Genomic DNA, 19,411 nt, shown 5'->3' with positions numbered 1-19,411 from the left:
GATTACACACTGAATGAAGATTTCTAATGGTGAGAAGGCAGAATTACAGTTAATATGCCGGCAGACCAGAGGCAGATTTACAGGAATGTTTCCTCAAATCCATTTAGAGTTCGCTTTACTGGAATAGTTAAGCATGAAAATTACATTTACTCACCCAAACCTGTGCACTGTTACTATTCGAAATGAGTAAGATAATCTTTGAAGACTTATTACGCAGCTGTTTTCAATTAAAAAACAGTTAATACGCTGTATTTCTGAAGTTTACTAGCCATTTCTAAGTGAAAATTTACTTTAATATTAATTTCAATTTAAAAAACTAATTGGTCAAATTACACGAAAGCTTTGTAAGAGGAAATATTTTTGTATATTCTTTATTGTTTTTTCTTTTATCTAAAAGATCTAAAATCCATTTGCTTTTACTATTTGCAAGTAAAACAGAGTAGCCAATAAGAGAAATAAAACAAAGATAATTTGACCACATTTAAAGAAAGTGTTTGTCATTAAAATAAATAAATAAACATAATGCATAATGTGATGTTACTTGCTGTTTATTTGTATTTGTGAAAGGTAATACCAATTTCTAAGTGAAAGTTATTTCAAAGTAAAACCTAGACAATTTTGTTTGTTTGTTTGTTTCAGTGTAATCAGTATAAGTCACACAATAGCTTTTTATGAGGAAACATTTTGACATTCATTATTTATTTATTTATTTATTTGTTGATTGATTGAACAATTATGTTCCTTCGGCCAAAGCTCTTAACCCTCATTGCTTCTACACAGTAAAATAAATAAATACTAAATAATATTAATAAATATATTTACGTTTGTAAATAAAACTTAAAACAAGTTAGTGGACTGTATTTTACAAGAAAATACTATTTCAGTGTGTGTACTTTAAGATCTAATGCTTATTTTAGTGTTGCCTGCCATATCTCAGTAATTTTTAGTGAAATCTTTAGCAATTTCTAATGAAAAATTGACTTTTTTTTATTCCAGTGTATGTTAAGTGTATGCACTTAATAAGTTTTTTTTTTTTTTTTTTTTTGTCACTGTTGGAGCTTGACATACTCATAAACTTGCAAACTTGCATACAGGATTGAAGTGACAAGAGGTGTGATAAATAATATCAGGATTCGTTTTTTGCGATTTTGTTTGTAAATGCAGATTTGAATAACAATATACCGAACATCTTTATATTATACCAAACATTTTATTACTTGAGGTATAACAATATAACAGCAGAAACCCTGTGGACCAAGAGACCTACCCAGACCTGATTGAGTCATGCCGTTGCAATGTTTACCGGTTGCATTTCATTCCTTTTCTTTTTTTTTTCTAAGCAATTAGAAACAAGATATGGTTCCTGTGGGAGTGCCAGGGCTGTGCAGTTTCCGCTCATGTCATTTGTATAGGGCTTAACCCTGCTTGTTTATTTGCATCCCTCTGTCAGTTTCGCCCATCCATGGTGAAGCCTCACGCTACTGTACCCCAATAAACTCAGAAAACACAGACAGAGATGGTATGAACTGACTCTGAAGGATGGGTATTGTGGATGCTGCCAGTGCCCAACAAGCCCTCTTTATGATGACAGGAATTATGATGGCCACGTTGGATATGTGAGATCGCTGGTGGCGAGCAAGATAAGTCGAATAATTGTCACTTACTGTAACAGCGGCTCCCATTCATTAAGAGCCGTGTCTAATAAACTACTGGAGGAAAGGAGGCCAGCTGTACTGTGAAGCCTCAAACAAGGCGACTCTTTCTCTGCGGCCCCAAACTTTGTCAAAAGGCGAAACTGTCTACGAGGAGCTCTGTGATTCAACAGAGATTCCAATAGACGTTTGTCTTGGAGGAGCACACAAGGGCTTCCTTTTGACTAAATAATAAAAAATAGGCTGTTCAAGAGGGAAAGCAAAAACTGACATAGCTTCTTTTTTAGACTAGTTCCAGTTATGTCAACTGGAAAACTAACAATTAGAGGGTTGTTGTGATACTTTACTTTTTGCCTAAAAGTCAGTGCTGCATAATTTGCAGCAATAGTTGATCATAAAGCTTACCAAACTTTTAAAGAATCTTGTCCACAAAAACATTTATTTATTTTCATTTAATTTACAATCAAGCACATTTCCTGCCAAAATGTTACTCCTAAAATAAGGATGATTGTTTTTTTAAATGGCCTGTCATACATTTTCATGTAATTGTCAAATAATGGCAAGAATGAAAACTTACATCAATAAAAATAAAGAAAATAGAATAATCATGCTTATATATATATATATATATATATATATATATATATGTATATATATATATATATATATATATATATATATATATACACACACACACACACACACACACACACAATCAATAATATGCATTGTACATTTATACAATACATCCAATTTTGATCAAAAGTGACAGTAAAGGCATTTATAATTTAGCAAAAATGCATTTCAAATAAAAAAAAAATCTTTTAAACTTTGTTCACCAAGGACCTGGGAGGATATTACACAAACATATTAAAATATACTGTAGCATAAGTGTTTTCAATATTGATAATGAAGATTCAGATTAAGATTAAGATTTTGCTTTGCATCACAAGAATAAATAACATTTTACAATATTCACATATACATTTTTTTGGTTTTTATTGTTTAAAGCAGGCATAAAATACTTTGTTCAAAGACATGAAAAAAAAGTGTTGTCCCCAAACTTCTGAATGCTATTGTGTATATATTATTTGGTAAGATTTACCTTATCAGGCCAAAGGCATGTGACCAATAGAAGCAATTTGATCAGTCAGATGTGGATATGGAAAGCTATCTTTCTATCAAATCCTTATGGTTGGCAAACCCGTTAGTTTACCCATAACCTATCAAAATATTAAGTACTTTCCTGTTTTCGTATCTAACTCACACCTACATCACAATTGCCTCATCACTGAATTCTTACATTCTCTCCTCCAGAGCAACACAAACCATTTGCATTGTGGAATCCATGAACAGAAGCCCACCAATTCCTCAACCCCACATTTTTCAACAGTTGAGTGAATTCTTCATACAATTGAGTGAATTCCAGAGGTGCTTCAAGAGGAACACATGTCCTCCACTATGCTGACATTTGAATGCATTTATAGAAACCCTGGTGGTTTACGGTGTCTTTGCTGGATCATGGTGGGCCATTGTGAGTCGTTCTAAACTTCCTGTCAGTAACTGTCTGAGGGAGGCAAGTACTAACTTACTGGTATGTGGCAAGTTCTTGTGAACTATTTCCTTTCTTTTTCAACCACTGTTTGTTGCTTTATAGAGTTTCTTTTTTCTAACCTTTAAACTGACTCTGTGCAATGGTAAATATACCCTAGGATCGATGTCATTCTACAAAATTAGCATTTTGGGAATCTGCTGCAAAACAACCAGTTGTCACTCTACAAAATATTAATTTCTAGCAACTTCACATTGCTATAGCCAAGCAGCTAAGCCTCATTCTAAACTCATCCTGAGAGATGTGGGTTCATATTTGCAGAGTTATACCAATTTTGCAGGGACTCAAACAAGAACTCCCATAAGGATATTTGCTGTCATTTACTGAGCTCATGGCGGTTTAGCAAAGACCAATTAAGATTCATATTTGCTTATACAGTTGTTAAGTTTCTCTAAGGACCATTGTGATTGGGGCCATACATCCCATTGTTTTCTGATAATTAATGATAGTTTGGTTTACTTTGGACTATACAGGGATATGAGTATAAGACGGCTAAAAGAATGGGAGAGATATATAGTAAGCCACAATTCAAACACACAAGGCTCTGATGACAAATGACTAACTTCAGAAGGTCAGAATAAAAGTCAACACGACAGAGCAGCTTCACTCCTGAATCCATTCCATTAGGAGTTAGAGAAATAAGAGTTTTGGGAGAAAGTTGGATTATTGAATCCAAGGGGGAAGTGGGATTGACTCCATCTGTTGAGAGGGTCTTCCAGCTGACTTTAGCCCACCTGCTGGATGCTGGCTCAGGAAGCTCTCTCATATATCCTCCTGAAGTCCTCAACATGATCCTTGAAGGGGGAGTGTACCAAAAGGCATAGCCTCTATCTAAGTGTCTTTGTCCCTATAGGGGGGCGAACAGTGGGATTCTACAGGGAAGGAAACACACGCCCCCTCCTTCAACAACAGCAGGAGGAGAAAGAAAGCATATTACATGCTTGAGAATCAGCCTGCTGCCATTATTTTAGTTACCAAACCAGTTGGGGGGGGGGGGGGGTTGGGGGTGCTCTGTCGCTTTTAGACGTCCTCTACAGGTCGTGAGTCGCGAGATGGGCGGATGAGATTTTCCTTGGCTCACATCACAGATTTTATGAATGCACCTGTGATTGTAGCTCCCTGCATTGTTGTGGTGTTTTGTTGAGTGTCACATATCGGTAATGGAAATGAGGAAATAAAGCGAAAGGGAAGTTGGTATCACTTTCACCTGTAAACAAAAGTGTGCCACAAGCATGGTATTCAAAGGAAAGTTGGTTTAATCAAAGCACAGATAAGAAAAACTTGCTTGCTGCTCGATTTCCAGACTAGCCATTCATAAATTACGACAAACATGTAAGACACGCCTCTGGCTAAGTTGAATAACAGTAGATGTTTAACTTGATTTCCCCTACTCTCTCTCTCTCTCTCTCTCTCTCTCTCTCTCTCTCTTCTAGTATTTTTTTTCTACTCAAGCATGGCAGTGATAATTGGATTGTGTGGACACCTGTATGAGTGCAGTATATCCAGGGGATTAGAGAACGGGATGGGTGAGTCAACTCAAATTATTGTCACGTTAACCCGTACAACTGGCAGCCGCCGCCCCCTACTGCTCACAAAAATAAGGTCCAAAGGGCCACAGAACCTACCCAACTTCTGTACAACTTCTAGAGACACTAACATACAGGTGATTTTCTAAAGCTGGTGCATGATATAGGTGGTTCTCAACTGGTTTTGCTTCAAAAGCCACAGTTCCAACATTGCTTATCATGCAAAAGTTAACTGTTGATTTCTACATTCTCAGAAAAAGGGGTACAACAGCTTTTCCCTTGTCCAGGTACATTTATAAACATAACGTTGTACCTTATCTACTCCTTTAATGTTTATAGTACTACTTTAAGAGTACATATTACTAGTCTAAGGAAATAATTTGCACTTTTTTTGTGGTAGATAATTTACAACATTGCCCTTTTAAGGGTTCTTTTCCAGTAACAAGCTGTTGTTCTCCTAAAGGTACACACTTTTTTTTTTCACTGACAGAGTAAATGTCACATGAATTTAGATTTCAACATAGAGATAGCAGCATATCATCCTTACATCATCCTCTGCAGAAACAAATTGTGGTACTGGCATTAGGGTCAATGACATGAATTTATGTATTTGTCCTATCTATAAATAAAAAACACAGTAAGCATGCAATTCATGTATGTTATATATATGTCATACAAGTTATAAAGTAAAATAAGGTGATACAAATTCATGTAAAATAAAATAAAGTAAAGTAAAGTAAAAAAAAGGTATTTCAATAATATGTTTTTAAGTAGTTTGGCATAATCATTTATTATGATTTCTTAGAAAAGATTTGAACCAACAACCAACATGCAGAAACAACAACAACAACAACATTAATCATGAAATTAAATAATAAAAATTAGCCCTTCATGAATCTCATACCTTTTACTGTGAAAAATATAATTAAAAAACATTTAGAAAATAATGACTTATATCTGTACACTGTGTGTATTCAAGATGTTACTTTTTATTTGATGGTTGCACTACATTACATTTTAGATTCATCAGAATGTAACATTTTATTTCAAATAGTATAATTTTGGTTAAATTAAAATGGTTTGAAACCTAAATGAATATAAGTTAATTTGAAAGAACATGGCTCATTAATTTGAAACTAGATTTTAAAAATGTTTTCTTTATCATGGATACTGTTGTATGCCATTGATCCATCACTGACCCAATAACCACACACATTTGCATCAACAACAAATTATAAAGAAAGTGTTTCTCTTGCATTTGTATTCAGAAAGGGAAAACAATGCCAAATGCAAATAATACATACATATATATATATATATATATATATATATATATATATATATATATATATATATATATATATATATATATATATATATATATATATTATTTGCATTTAGCATTGTTTCCCTTTCTGTCTGCCATCATAACACACATGTGACCTATTTTAAAGTCCCAGCCACTGCTGTAGATAAGCCGGTAGATGAGCTTTTACGGAAGATTAACTTTTATCTGTTAAGAAAGTCTAAGGAATATCGTATCCTTTAGTGTTTGATATCACATTTGGTCTTGGTGCACGAAGGATAAATGTCGGACACTACTGCCAACAGGCCTTGTATAAGCTCGTCAGGGTGGCTATCGTTAGCAGGAGTTTGTAAACAGAGCATAGAGTGTGTGGAAGGGGGGCAGAGGTGCTGAAAGACGAGACGGCAATAGTGAAACTCAAGCTGGTCTGAGCAGGGGAAGGAGGGGGGTGCTTGTTTGACCACCGAGATGAGCGATGGGCTGATGGTGCCATCAAAAAGCACTGCCACGGCAACTGTGTGGATTCACTAGGTGTCATCTAGGCAGGTAATTCATCAGCCCATGATGCTGGGCTGGGCCTCCGAAAACTTCCCATGGTCACTTTTGAGTGTGAATACGTAATGAGTTGGAGGGCTCCGCATTTGCCATGGCTGATTAGACGAGAACAATGAACCCAAACAGAACTGGCAGTCCTCACAATGGGGACTGGAAAGCCTCAAGGCGTTGCCTCCATATTTCTAGAGGAGGAAGAGAGAGAGAGAAAAGTGAACAAAACTGTAGTTTATAACTGTCCTCTCTCTTGTTTGAACGGCTGTTGTACATTTACAATTCTTTGACTTAAAAGAAACTGTATCTGTGGCAAGGTTGTGTTAAAAGCCTAAAGAATGATTGGAAACAGTGTTTTGTTATTTATTTATTTATTTATTTATTTATTTATTTATTTATTTATTTATTTATTTATTTATTAGTGCTATCAAGTTATTAATCACATTTAATCACATCAAAAATAAAAGTCTTTGTTTGCATAATATATGTGTGTTCTGTGTATATTTATCTTGTATGTATAAATACACACATATACAGTATATATTGAAAATATTTACATGTCTATATTTATATTCATTTAATTTATATTATAAATAAATACATTTAATATATAAACAACATATTTTTTTCTAATATATATATATATATATATGCATGTGTGTGTATTTATATATACATAATAAATATTACAAAGCACTCATTTATATATTATGCAAACAAAAACTTTTATTTTGGATGTACGATTAATTGTTTGACTAATTAGCACAGTATGCAATTGTCATTTAGTTATCTTGATATTTAGTTAACTAAAACTAAAATGTGTATAAAATAAAATTATATTAAAACAATATACATATATATATATATATATATATATATATATATATATATATATATATATATATATATATATATATATATGGATAAAAATACATTTAAACTAAATTAATAAAAAATAATAAAACTTTAAATTAAATTTAAAATATTTAAATAATTCAAAGACATAATTCAATGGAAATGGAATATATATATATATATATATATATATATATATATATATATATATATATATATATATATATATATATATATATATATATATATATATATATATATATATAAAATCAAAAATATTTTTCAGATCCTAATTGTGAAAATAACATTTTATCAAAACTTTAATAGTGTATCAATGATAAAATAGCATTGATTTTAATTTATTAAATATATATACATAACATTATATAACATTATTTGAAGTAAATGTGAGAGTGAGACCATGTAAAACTTCATACCATGTTGTTGTGGCTTGTTGCTAGGCCATTGCTTATGCAGTTGTTTAGGTATTATGAGTGGTTTTTACTGCAGTTAATAGGGTGTTTTCACTGTTTGCTCAGAGTTTAAAAAGTTTTGCTTATAGGACCAAGTCAAAAGAACCCGCCGCAGGGTTTCTAGATAATAATAAAGATATTGATTGTAGATAATCAATAAAAATTGACTGACTGATGTCACATGATATGTCACACATCATTCACGTCTCTTGCAGGATGATTAAGTTGAAGATAGAAACATGTGAAATATGTCTTGCTATATGCATACTTTAGCAAACTCCAGTAATAACAGAATAAGAATGGCTGAACTGTCATTTAATTCTTACGAAATTATTAAATTATTTTCTCACTGATTATTTGTGTGCAATATTAACATACTGTTTATAGCTACACTGAAATTAACAGTCCTTTTCGGACCAACCAAAAATGTGGTAATCTTAACTAAGCAATTTGGCCTGGAAAGAGATCAACGTCATTAGCGTCTTTTGTTTGACAAAGAGGAACTGGCTCGTGGAGAGCGTTCAATCTCCGCAGCAGGCGTATCTCTTTGAACACGCTCTACAAAATGAGTTTCCCTATCAGTTGGAGGCCGTTTCGCTCTCCACTTTCAAAATAGAGATGATGGGAGGGAAGCCCTTGGAATATTTATTGGGAGGGGGGAATAAATCCACAATCCACTGATAATTTTCCCTTCTCGGTCACATGTTCTTCCCGGCCATGACTGTTTTTTTTTTTTTTTTCTCCAATTACTTAACAGTATTTTCATTTTATTTCAATGTAGTGCGGCAGATACGCGCCGTGCCGCAGCCTAGCAATGAGGAGCTGAAAGAATTCACGCTTAATTGTATTTCATAAATCATATTGGGAGCCCCCTCAGAATAAGCTCCCTGTAACTAAATGATAAAATGGCCAATTATGAGAAAATTCCAGGCTCTGTAATTTACTAAACACACTCCAGAGAGAGTCTTTTGAGGGGAAAGATAGACTCCCTGTTGAATAGGTTTTTTTTTTTTTTTTGAGTGGCTTTACGTTGTATTACTAAATAAATTATTATTGTTTGTGATCATTCGTGCTTGTTTTTGACAGATCTATACATGCACAGCATCTGTGACCAACTGACCCATCCCGCCACCCCATCAGGGAGATTTGACCCAAACTAGTGTTTGCCGTCTAAACTATAGCCTCTTAAACGCAAATAACGGAGGTGATAGGTAGAGATAGCAGCTCCATCACTCTCAGAGCTGCTCGAATTCCTAATCACAGTATTTGTTTTAGCTTTTGCAGGATCTGCCGAAACTTGCAGGACAAATTCTCCTGATTTGTCATCTCGCAGAGGACAAGATCTTGGGACACTGGTGTCAGCAAGCTTCGAGTATCAACTTTGACCTCTCGGTAAAATTCTTCTTCTTATTATTATTTTTATTATGCAAGATTACTGATAAATGGCATTAAAAATTATTAGTGATGACTCTCTTTGATTGCATACAGTATTATTATTTGTTTTAAATGTTTGTAGATTGCTTTATTTGGTTTTTGAGATAGATTTATGGCATTTTAAATATTTATTCAAAAAGAAAAAAAAAAAAACATTTTATTCATATTTACTTATATAATTGTGTAAGTAAGCTTCAGTCAAATTGCCCTGGTAAAAAGGAATCAAGTACACTACTACAGTTGTTTAAAACAAATAAAAGAGAGACAAAAAGATACTACAAAACAACCTTTTACAGAGCAACGTTGAAGTCACAGAAGCTTATAATTACATATTTTCCAACAAAACCGATAAAGGGACTCTAGAGTCAATGAATCGTTTATTTGAATTGATTAATTGAAATGAAACAACCAAATGAACTTTTAAGCCAGTTTAAGAGAGTCTTTTATTAGCTCATGTATCTGTGAAGCTTTGCATGTGAAACAATGTGATAAAAGATCAGTTTTGTCACGTTACTGGTTGAAAATGTATCACTTAATTTGTTAGTAAACTCATATGAAAAAAACGTATTCCTGTGAACTATAGGTCAGAGACTAATATTCAATGATATGGATATAAATTCAATGTCAATTCAGTGTTTTTTTTTTCTTTAATTGTCTTAATCTTTGCAAATGTTTATATATACAATTAATTATGGCACATAACGTAAGTAATTATGCATTATACCAAAGAAAAAACTTTGGTTTAACAAGGTTTTGAAAACTTGTATACAAAGAAATGTTTAAATGTAATTATTCTAAAAATGTCATGTGGTATGATCGTAAAGTAAAAAATATTATATTGCATTACCCCATCTGAATACATCTGAATATACACTTCTGCTTTTTTAGTTCCACGTTTTGTTGAAAGTTTTTTTTTCTTCCTAAATATCATTAACTAATAATAAATCACACCATTTGACATTTTAGTACCTGAACTTATTTTGAAAGATCTGCTAACATAATTTTGTTGTATATTTTGTGTCCTAAATATGTTGGTTGCACCACATGACAGACGTTTTCAATTATTAATAAAGCATTCTTGTAATTTCTTTTTTTAAAGAAATAGTAATAAATGATCTCAAATTAAGTAGGATTTACTTTCAGGAATTTGTGATATCAGAAGAACAACTGAAAATTTTTAACATTTCCACAAGAAAATACAAATAAAATTAAAACATGAAAACATGCATTCAAGTTATTATATGCATGAATCACATTTTTATATATTTTAGAATAAATGAATACAAACAAAAAGTTTAACGATCTTAAAATTCAACTCAACTATCAAACCCTTTATTGATAGACAACTTCTGAATAATGCAGAGGAAGTGTATACGCCTGTATGTACACTGTATGCAAATGAGTATATGAGTCATAATTAATCTTAGTGCAGGGCGTCCCGTTGGAATGGAATACAGTAAGGGGCAGGTGTAACTGTAGAACTGTTATGCAGTATCAATGTGGCAGCCCTGCGGTGCTGAAACTCTGTGACATTACGGTCTCTCTCGCTCTCGAAGCTCCCAGGCCAGCGCTGTGCTCTCCATATTCAACTGTCTCTTTATTTCAACACAAAGTGCTGTGACATGCATCTCTACACCAGCTTCCACTGCTTCCTTTTACCTCTGCCTGCATTTATATTTGGGCACATTCTGGTGTTTGCGGTCACTTCTCAAGTACTGTTTGTGGAAAAGGATATTACCTCACGTAATTGATGGTTTTTGAGCGAGCACCGAGAGTCCATTTGCGACAGAGTGGAGAAGGTCCTGACAAACCTGAGCTCCATCTGTGTTTGGACTCTATTGCTCTCTAGGTTTTCCTAGGTTAACACTGAATGTTATTAAAGCAAGTTGACCGCTGGGTCAGCGCGAGAGCATCCCATGAAAACAAACAATTAATTTGGCATCGAGGTGTAATGGTATGATCTCCCGGCAGGGCCGGATCCATTGTGCGACTGGAATTAACCGTGACAGGTCATGTGTCACTGGGCACTGACCTCGGTCCATTCACTAGCCCACACTTGCATTAGCCATGGCCCGGCAAGGGGTCAAACACAGTTACAAGCCAGCCAAACACCCCTACAAAACACACACTGCCTTCCAGTTCCTGGCCACTTCTGACCACGGAAGTTCTCGCCAAACAAAGGCATACCATCACCAGGAAGGGGATATTTTACTGTGATGACATTTCTGAAAAATAAATAAATAAAATACATTTCGCGACAACGTTTTATTATGTTAGCTAGTGTATGTACTGCATCAACACGGAAATGAAATGTCCAGTAAATGGCGCTAAAAGAATAATAATAAAAATACAATTCTAAGATAAAAAAAAAGAACGTGATTCTGACGGTTTTATTACATTGACTTTTGCATTGTGGCAGTTCGAAAATTCTATCGTCAGTTAGTGGCACTAAAAATGTGTTTAGTGTCATCTGATGCAGATGGATATGAATCTGGCAGCATTTTATTGCATTGGTTGTTGTACACATCACAGCAGTTTAGAAATAAAATATCCATTGGGTGGTGCTAAAATTGTAATAGGTTTTATCCAAAGCAGGTTAACGCAAATCTGGAAAAGTTTAATTATGTTGCTTGTTGTAGGTATTTCGGAAGTTTAGGAATTAATTGTCTGGTAAGTGGTGTTAAAACCATGTTCAGATTTATTTGAAACAGACTAATGTGAATCTGCCAGTATTTTATTAAGTCGATTGATTGTTCAGTAAGTAAATGTTCGGTGAGTGGTGCTAAAAGTATGTTCGGTTTTATCTGAAGCAGATGAATGTGAATCTGGTAGCGTCTTGTTGCATTGTTTGTTGTACGTATCATGGCAGTTTGGAAATTACATGTCCAGTGGCTGGTGCTAAAAGTATGTTTGGTTTAATGTGAAGTAGATCTGGAAAAGTAATCTTGGTTGTTGTACACATTGCGGGAGTTTTTGAAAAAAAGAAAACGGACAAACATGTTTCTGCCAGAATTTTATTATGTTGGTTCTAGGGGTTGAATGACTTCTGATTTTTTTAAAGTCGACTTTTATCTGATGAAAGTCGAGTCAAAGTCGACTAGTCATCAATGACGTCATTAATGAACATAAGCCTGGAGCTTTAAAAAACACCTTGTGCACAGTGTTGCTCACATGGTTATTGCTCCTATAACACAACACCTAAATTTTATCAGTTCTTTTGTCTTTGGGTCGTCATATTTCTCACAGATTTCTGCTCGTTCTAAATCAGATAACATTACAGATAAAGTAGCACAGTAAAGATTACCTTCATATGAACGCATTAGTGAGCGCGATTGCATGTGTGAATTAATCGTAAAGGATGAAGTCCTTCAAAGATTTCTTAACCTGTTGCACCCTCTATAGGACCAGCGACTAGTCTGACTAGTCGATGTCAAGCTTAAAGTGTCATGGCTGAGCAATGTAGTTGACTAGTCAACTAATTAATTAGTTGGTGCAACCCCTAGTTGGTTCTTGTGTATTTATCACAACTGTTCAGAATTAAATGTCGAATGAGTGATGCTAAAATAAACTTCATATTTATCCGAAACATATAAAAGTGAATCTTTAAAAAGAAAGTTGAGAAATTCAATGTTTGGTAAGTGTTAAAATTGTGTTTGGTTTTATCAGAAGCAGATGGCAGTGTTTTATTGCACTGGTTGCCCTGCGTATGGCAATAGTTGGCACATGAAATGGGCGGCGAATGGCGCTAAAGCGCATTCAGATTTATCCGAAACAGATGAACATGAATCTAGCAAATGTTAATTATATTGCTTGTTGTATGTTATGCAACAGTTCGGAAATAAATAAAGTGGCACTAAGAATGTGTTCAGTTTTATCTGAATCAGATGCATGTGAATCTGGCGACTTATTGCTTTGGTTGTAGGCTTTGCTACAGTTCAGAAATGAAATGTAAGCTGAGTGATGCTAAATAGCTAATGCTTTGTCGTGTTTGAAAATCATGTACACTAAACCAGTAGTGTTAACAAAAGCTGGTAATGTTAACCTTATAATGCTGTACCAGGTGCGCTACTGAGCAAGTTTACTGTCACAATAGCCAAACATATGGAACAAAGCATGTGATGCAAATGTTAAAATGTATTATTAAAATCATTTAAATCAAAGTTATAGTATTGAGCAAAAGAACGTAATGAAAATAAGCATTTATTAATCAATAACCTTGCCCTGTAATCATAATTTGTGTGAATAGAAATAAACGTTTATTTCATTTCTCATAGAAACTGCTGTGAATTTGAAATATAGGCAAACAAAAAAAAAAAAAAAAAAAAAAAAAAATCCAATAAGCATGTTGTAGGTTGTCATCTCTTCCTGTGAAATTGACGATGTCAATGTGTCCGTGACCCCTCTAAATGAATCATCGCATCTGAAGGTACATTTATTCAAGTCAAAGTCATCTAGCGTTCAGAGAAGAGCAGTGTTTGCTCTGATATATCTGCCATGGACCCATCATGTTGGCTTTATGTTGTCCGTATGTTGTGTTGCTGTTATTTTGCCATCTCCCTCAGGCACGGCTGAAATTTGCTGACTTCATTTACCATCAGTCACCTGAGGCTTGAGTCGTTTTTGCACATGTGGTGGATAGTAATAAGTGGTTAGCGCGCTAGTACGCCTGACAGATGCACAGTGCAACTGCGGTATGTCGAAAAACATCTGATCCCGTAGCCTCGGGCCACAGATACCACAGAAACGTGTTGTGTGGATGACGGACAGTTATGCAAAATGATATTCGTGCTGCTAATCCTACTTAGCATACATCTGTGATGTGTTTGTTATCTACAGCGTTTCCCAGGTATATCATCCATATTTAAACACGAGCAAACAACAGCTGGAAGTTGACAGTACACATTCACCGTTGTGACGGGCAGACTTCAGGAGACAGGAGCCTCTTTCTCCGTTAATTGATTGGGTGTTGAGTGGGCGGACTGAAGCCCCAAAGCGCAGTGCCTGAATTAAAACTTCAATCCCCCATGTAAGCCACAATTTCATCCGTGACCCGACATTATACAAATGAGCAGGGAACTGATAGGTGCCTTCTCGGTAGATGGAGTCCCTGAGCTGTAGGCCTGGAATGGGGGAAGGAGATTGACCCTGCTCTTCATCTCGTCTCTTCCAAAGTGAGAGGAGCAGAGAGTTTTGAAGGATCCCTTGAAACACTTTCATTTTGTATGCCGTCAACAAGATGGCAGGAGTTCAATTATCTCTCCCACATAAGGTTTTGGCAAGAACCTTGCAGGAACAACCAGAGAACAAGATTGTTTCTTAGATAGCTTATGAGACTTTTTTCTTAAGCTTGGACTATTTTCACTCTTGATCCAACCCTGAATGTGATTCATACACTCTCCGAAATAAAGGTACAAAAGCTGCCACTGGGCCAGTACTCTTTCCAAAGGTACCAGGTACTAATATATATCTTCAAGGTACTAATATGCTATTTGTAGGGGTACATGTACAAAGGTGTACCGCCCCAGCAATAGCTTTTGTTGTGTATTATTTGGTTCCGTACCCCGGCACAATTGTTATTAATGTTAATATTACTGGCAGCTGATTACTAATGTCACTAGGTAACGACTCATGAGGAGAAGATGCCAGCTTATATGTTTTATTTATTTATTTTAATTAAATGTTTTGATTCATTAAAAAACGCACTAAAATCATCACATCTGTCTGCCAGAACAATGAATTGCTTCAACTTTAACATGACTTACATCAATGGGAAATACATTATATTATAATTATATTTTTACAAATTATATTTCATTATTAATCGTTCATTTCCGCAATTTAATTTGGACTGCTTTCAAACCACTCTGGAGTTTTGGCAGAAGACGCCAAAATCTCTAGCATTTTAATTAAATATATTGGCAGCTATATGTTTTCATGTATACAAAACATTTGATACCGTTTGAGAAATGCAGTGTGATTTTTTTTTTTTTTTAAGAAAACACTATTAAGAAAATGTAAAATTTGTAAGCAAATTATGTAAATTAAACTATTATATGTATTGTTGTATTAATATTTATTGTTTGGTAATTGGTTGACCTAAACTGGTATTATCTAATAGTGTACTGAAATTTTGCAGATTAGGGTTAGGGTTAGGGTTAGGGTTAGTAAATCATTTTTGGTTGACATTATGAAGATTAATTTGTTCTGACACACACACACACACACACACACACACACACAGTTCAGTTGTATATGCATAGATATTTATATACTGTACAGTAAAACTGAAAGCAAAAGCAGAAACATGAATGTAACACTGAATCTGACAAACTATTGAAGAATTACTGATCATGTGATCATTTCCTTGATTGCAGGACAATAACAAACACATCATCCCACAGCAGCGGCTCCTTAAAATGGGTGACGGTGCCATCTGAACGGCATGGAGGGACCACTATGAACGGATTCAGTGGCGTGATGACTGGGCATATTCTTATGGCCACCGTGGGGTGGGACGACGTGAACAGTGCAGACTTCATAAGAGCCCACACAAGACGACTGTCTGCTCTTGACTGAGGAATTGTTTATGCTATGCAAACTCTCACAGCAGCAAACTGTACTATCCCTGCCAGTCGAGATTTGATTTGTTGTTTAGAAACAGTAATGCTTTTGCCTTTGACAGTAATGAATGTCTCTTTTAGGTTCTGGCGCTGGGCACGGACAGTTTTGATTGTTTGTGTTGAAATGTTCATCATATCTCAAATACAAACCTCGCAGAAATCAAGCCTCCGTTGGTAGGTCGAGGTATCGTTCTCTCAGTGTTGGCATTGTGTCGTCCTCCCTGGAGACGGTTAAATCGGTCGCTTAGAGAGAGTCATGTCACAGGAATCTTTGTCGTCGCTAGATGATATCTGGGCTGCAGAGAACTACTTGCCTTCTGGCGTGGCCATACAAACTGTATGAATGGAGGATGTCTGGACTCTGATCCAGTAATTTGAACTCCAAATGGACAACAGCCTACAAGTCATCCAGAAACTCTGCTGGTGCCCCTGAAAACACACTTTAACCAGATAAATTCACTGATATGCCAAGATCCAATGTCAATTGAATTAAACACAATTAATTGCATACATCAAAAATTGTATGCAGAGGAGACTGTGGGATTAAATCATTGGTTGTTTACACTGTTGTTGGTTTTTACATTTCATTTTTAGTAAAATAACACAAATAATTGCATTGATCATAATTTGTAACGAAAAGCACCCTGATGATTTCAATTCAATATAATGAGCTATATATATATATATATATATATATTTAAAATATTTAATAACATGATTATTTCACAAGATTAAATAATCAGTTTTGTACTATCACTGTATTAAAACAATTATACTTGAATTATAATTTAATAAAATATACTTCCATTTGTACTTAAGTTGACAGAATATGTATTTATTTATTAATAATATGTGTTCATTATTACATTTATTATAATTGCAATGAATTGTTATGTGTGGGTTATTTCACAAACCTATATACATCATGAAATGATAAAACAGTAATTTTCTCATATTTTAAAGTATTTCTACGTATTGCATTTAGCAAAAACAGCATTTTTACTCTTAAATTGTACACTGAGAATATTCATTAGTAAAAAAATAACTGAGAAATACCACAAGATGCATTTCTTTAATGAGAATTTGTTTTTGTCATTTTATTTACGTTTATTGTTTTTATTTAAAAAATTTACAAGTAAGGCATAACATATATGACTACTTTGTATTTCGGGCACCTTGAGGAAGGTCATCAACGAAATGTCTTCTACATGTAACAGCCAGGACTGGGTTTGCGCCATATTTCTGTCTGATTTCCCAGTTGGATTCAAGGCTTTTTTTTTTTTTTTGTAAATGCAGAGAAAGAAAAAAAAGTCAAGAGCCAAGTTTGAACAATTTGGAAACCTAAGGACTGACTTCAGCGTGATCAAGCCAAGCTCTCTAAGAGAGTCATGGGAGTGATTCAACAGACATATGGCCACACAACCATATCCAGCATCTGCAATTCTCATCCCATTCAATCCCAGAATCACATGGGATTATATTCTTGGAACAACAATAAATATACTTGGGAAAAAAAGTAGTTTCTTTTTGGTTGTGTAATAGGCTCCCATTTTAATTTGATCATTGACTTGGTGCCAAAAACAACAGCAGGTGTAATGTTATGGTAAATCATAAAATGGCTTCTGTAAAAAAATGCTCTTTCTCCAAAATTCTAAATTCGAAGTGTATTCTGACAAAATGTATTTTTTTATTTTCTTTGCAGGGAACATATAAATCATGGGTCATGTGCCAGCCAAGCCACTGCCACTGAAATAGATTTGAATCCTAACACATAGCATTAGCATCTGTTTTCTTGGTTTGCAAAGTGGTTATTGGTTCTTTTAAACAGAAATGAATATTCTGTTATCAATCGATCAATCATTCTTTTCCATATGGAAACTTTTTAAGGTGTTATTATATTCGGCACAACACAATATAAATTATTTTGAATTATGGGGTCCAAAACTTTCAAACTCCAAAAAGCATAAAAAGATAGCTTAAATTTGAATCATATAATTTATTTACTTGAAGAAAAGACTGACATTTAAGCCTTTATTTACTTTCAAATCAAACCAAAACACAGATCTACACAATTCAAATATGACACAAAGATAACAACAACTGGTATCAAACCTATCTTCGTGTTTTAAGCCTTGCATGCATTGACTTGAGAACCATGACGGTCAAACATGGCCGGCTCGACCCCAAACAGAACTTTTAGGTCCATTAGAGAAGAATGTGGCTATGAGTTCTTGTGATATAAACCATGCAGGGTACAACACTCACCATCCTCGCCTGTCATTCACCCACGCCATCCTTGAGCTCCCATTCATGGAATCTCTCTAATGAGAGTGGAAATGTCAGCTATGATACACTCGGAGAGAAGAAGAGAAACAGGGCATTGTACAAAGAGCTTTTATGCAGCCTGCCTTGTGTTTCCTTCACACTTGTATTCTAGATGCTTTGTGACTTGATTAGTGGATCCTCTCACACATTCTTATATGTGAAAAAGAGCACAATTTGCTTGGGGATTATTTTTAGTAAAGCCCAGTCTGCATGCATTGTTTGTTGTGAGGCGGAGTGGTGTGTTGCCCTGAAATGCAATGGGGACTGGGCTGGGTATTGGAATAGTGTCAAACTATTTAGGAAAACGAACAAGCATGTGCCAAAACCTGTTTAATAAAACCTGAAGGTCTATACTCCACGTACGTTATGCTACCCTAACATACTTCAAAGAAAAGCATTGTATGAAAAAAGATGATATTGTCATCATACATTTCCAAAATACTACAAGTGCTTTTTCTAGTGCAACTGGCCCTACTCAAACTGCACCAAATGGATGTTAGGCATTCTAACAAGCTAAAGACCACAGCCTCTAGTATGATTAGTGTGCTTCTTGAAGCAAGAGGAGTGAAGTTTTAACTGCTCAGCTTCTACAAGCTTCGTTACACTTACTCTCCTAAACCGTACTACCTTCCGGGTCATGGCACCAATGAAACTGGGCCTACTTGCACCACTGAGAGTGGGATCTGAACCAGTGTCAAGCTGTAGGAGAGGCAGATGCACTAATAATGATGCAGGCTTTAGCGTGAGTCGATAATGCACCACTTAAGAGAACAGAAATTAAGTTTATTTGCACAGCTCTTAATAGCTGGTCTTCTTTATGCATGCTTATTCCCCTAAATTCATGCCACATAATCAAATCACCCTAATCAAATCACTTCAAATGGGATTCGAAACAGGGCAGCTGCCATGGGAGATGTTTTAACAAGCTAAAGACAATAACTATAGCATTCATCAATAATGCACCTTTTGAGGAAAGGTGAAGGCAATTGTACATACTCAGATCCTACTATGTTCTTTACACTTACCCCCCTTAACTTCACTACCGGGTCATGGCACCGATGT

At 34.9% G+C, this 19,411-nt stretch overlaps 1 long non-coding RNA gene across 5 annotated transcripts in view; it reads left to right on the top strand.

The window, feature by feature from the left end:
• LOC127988443 (uncharacterized) overlaps positions 1–17,468 on the top strand; it is a 113,098-nt gene extending 95,630 nt beyond the window's left edge. For 2 of the 5 annotated variants that reach the window (XR_008161653.1, XR_008161654.1), the window contains 3 exons: positions 4,698–4,790; positions 9,246–9,362; positions 15,779–17,468. This is a non-coding gene — a long non-coding RNA (uncharacterized LOC127988443). The remainder of the gene's footprint in view (positions 1–4,697; positions 4,791–9,245; positions 9,363–15,778) is intronic. The other 3 variants (XR_008161657.1, XR_008161652.1, XR_008161655.1) reach the window with 2 other exon arrangements.
• The last annotated feature ends 1,943 nt before the right edge of the window (positions 17,469–19,411 follow it).

This window comes from Carassius gibelio, chromosome B22, assembly GCF_023724105.1.
Source record: "Carassius gibelio isolate Cgi1373 ecotype wild population from Czech Republic chromosome B22, carGib1.2-hapl.c, whole genome shotgun sequence".
NCBI classification, from domain to species: Eukaryota; Metazoa; Chordata; class Actinopteri; order Cypriniformes; family Cyprinidae; genus Carassius; species Carassius gibelio.
The sequence above is the reverse complement of the archived record's forward strand: the minus strand, read 5'-3'. Positions and strand labels throughout refer to the sequence as shown.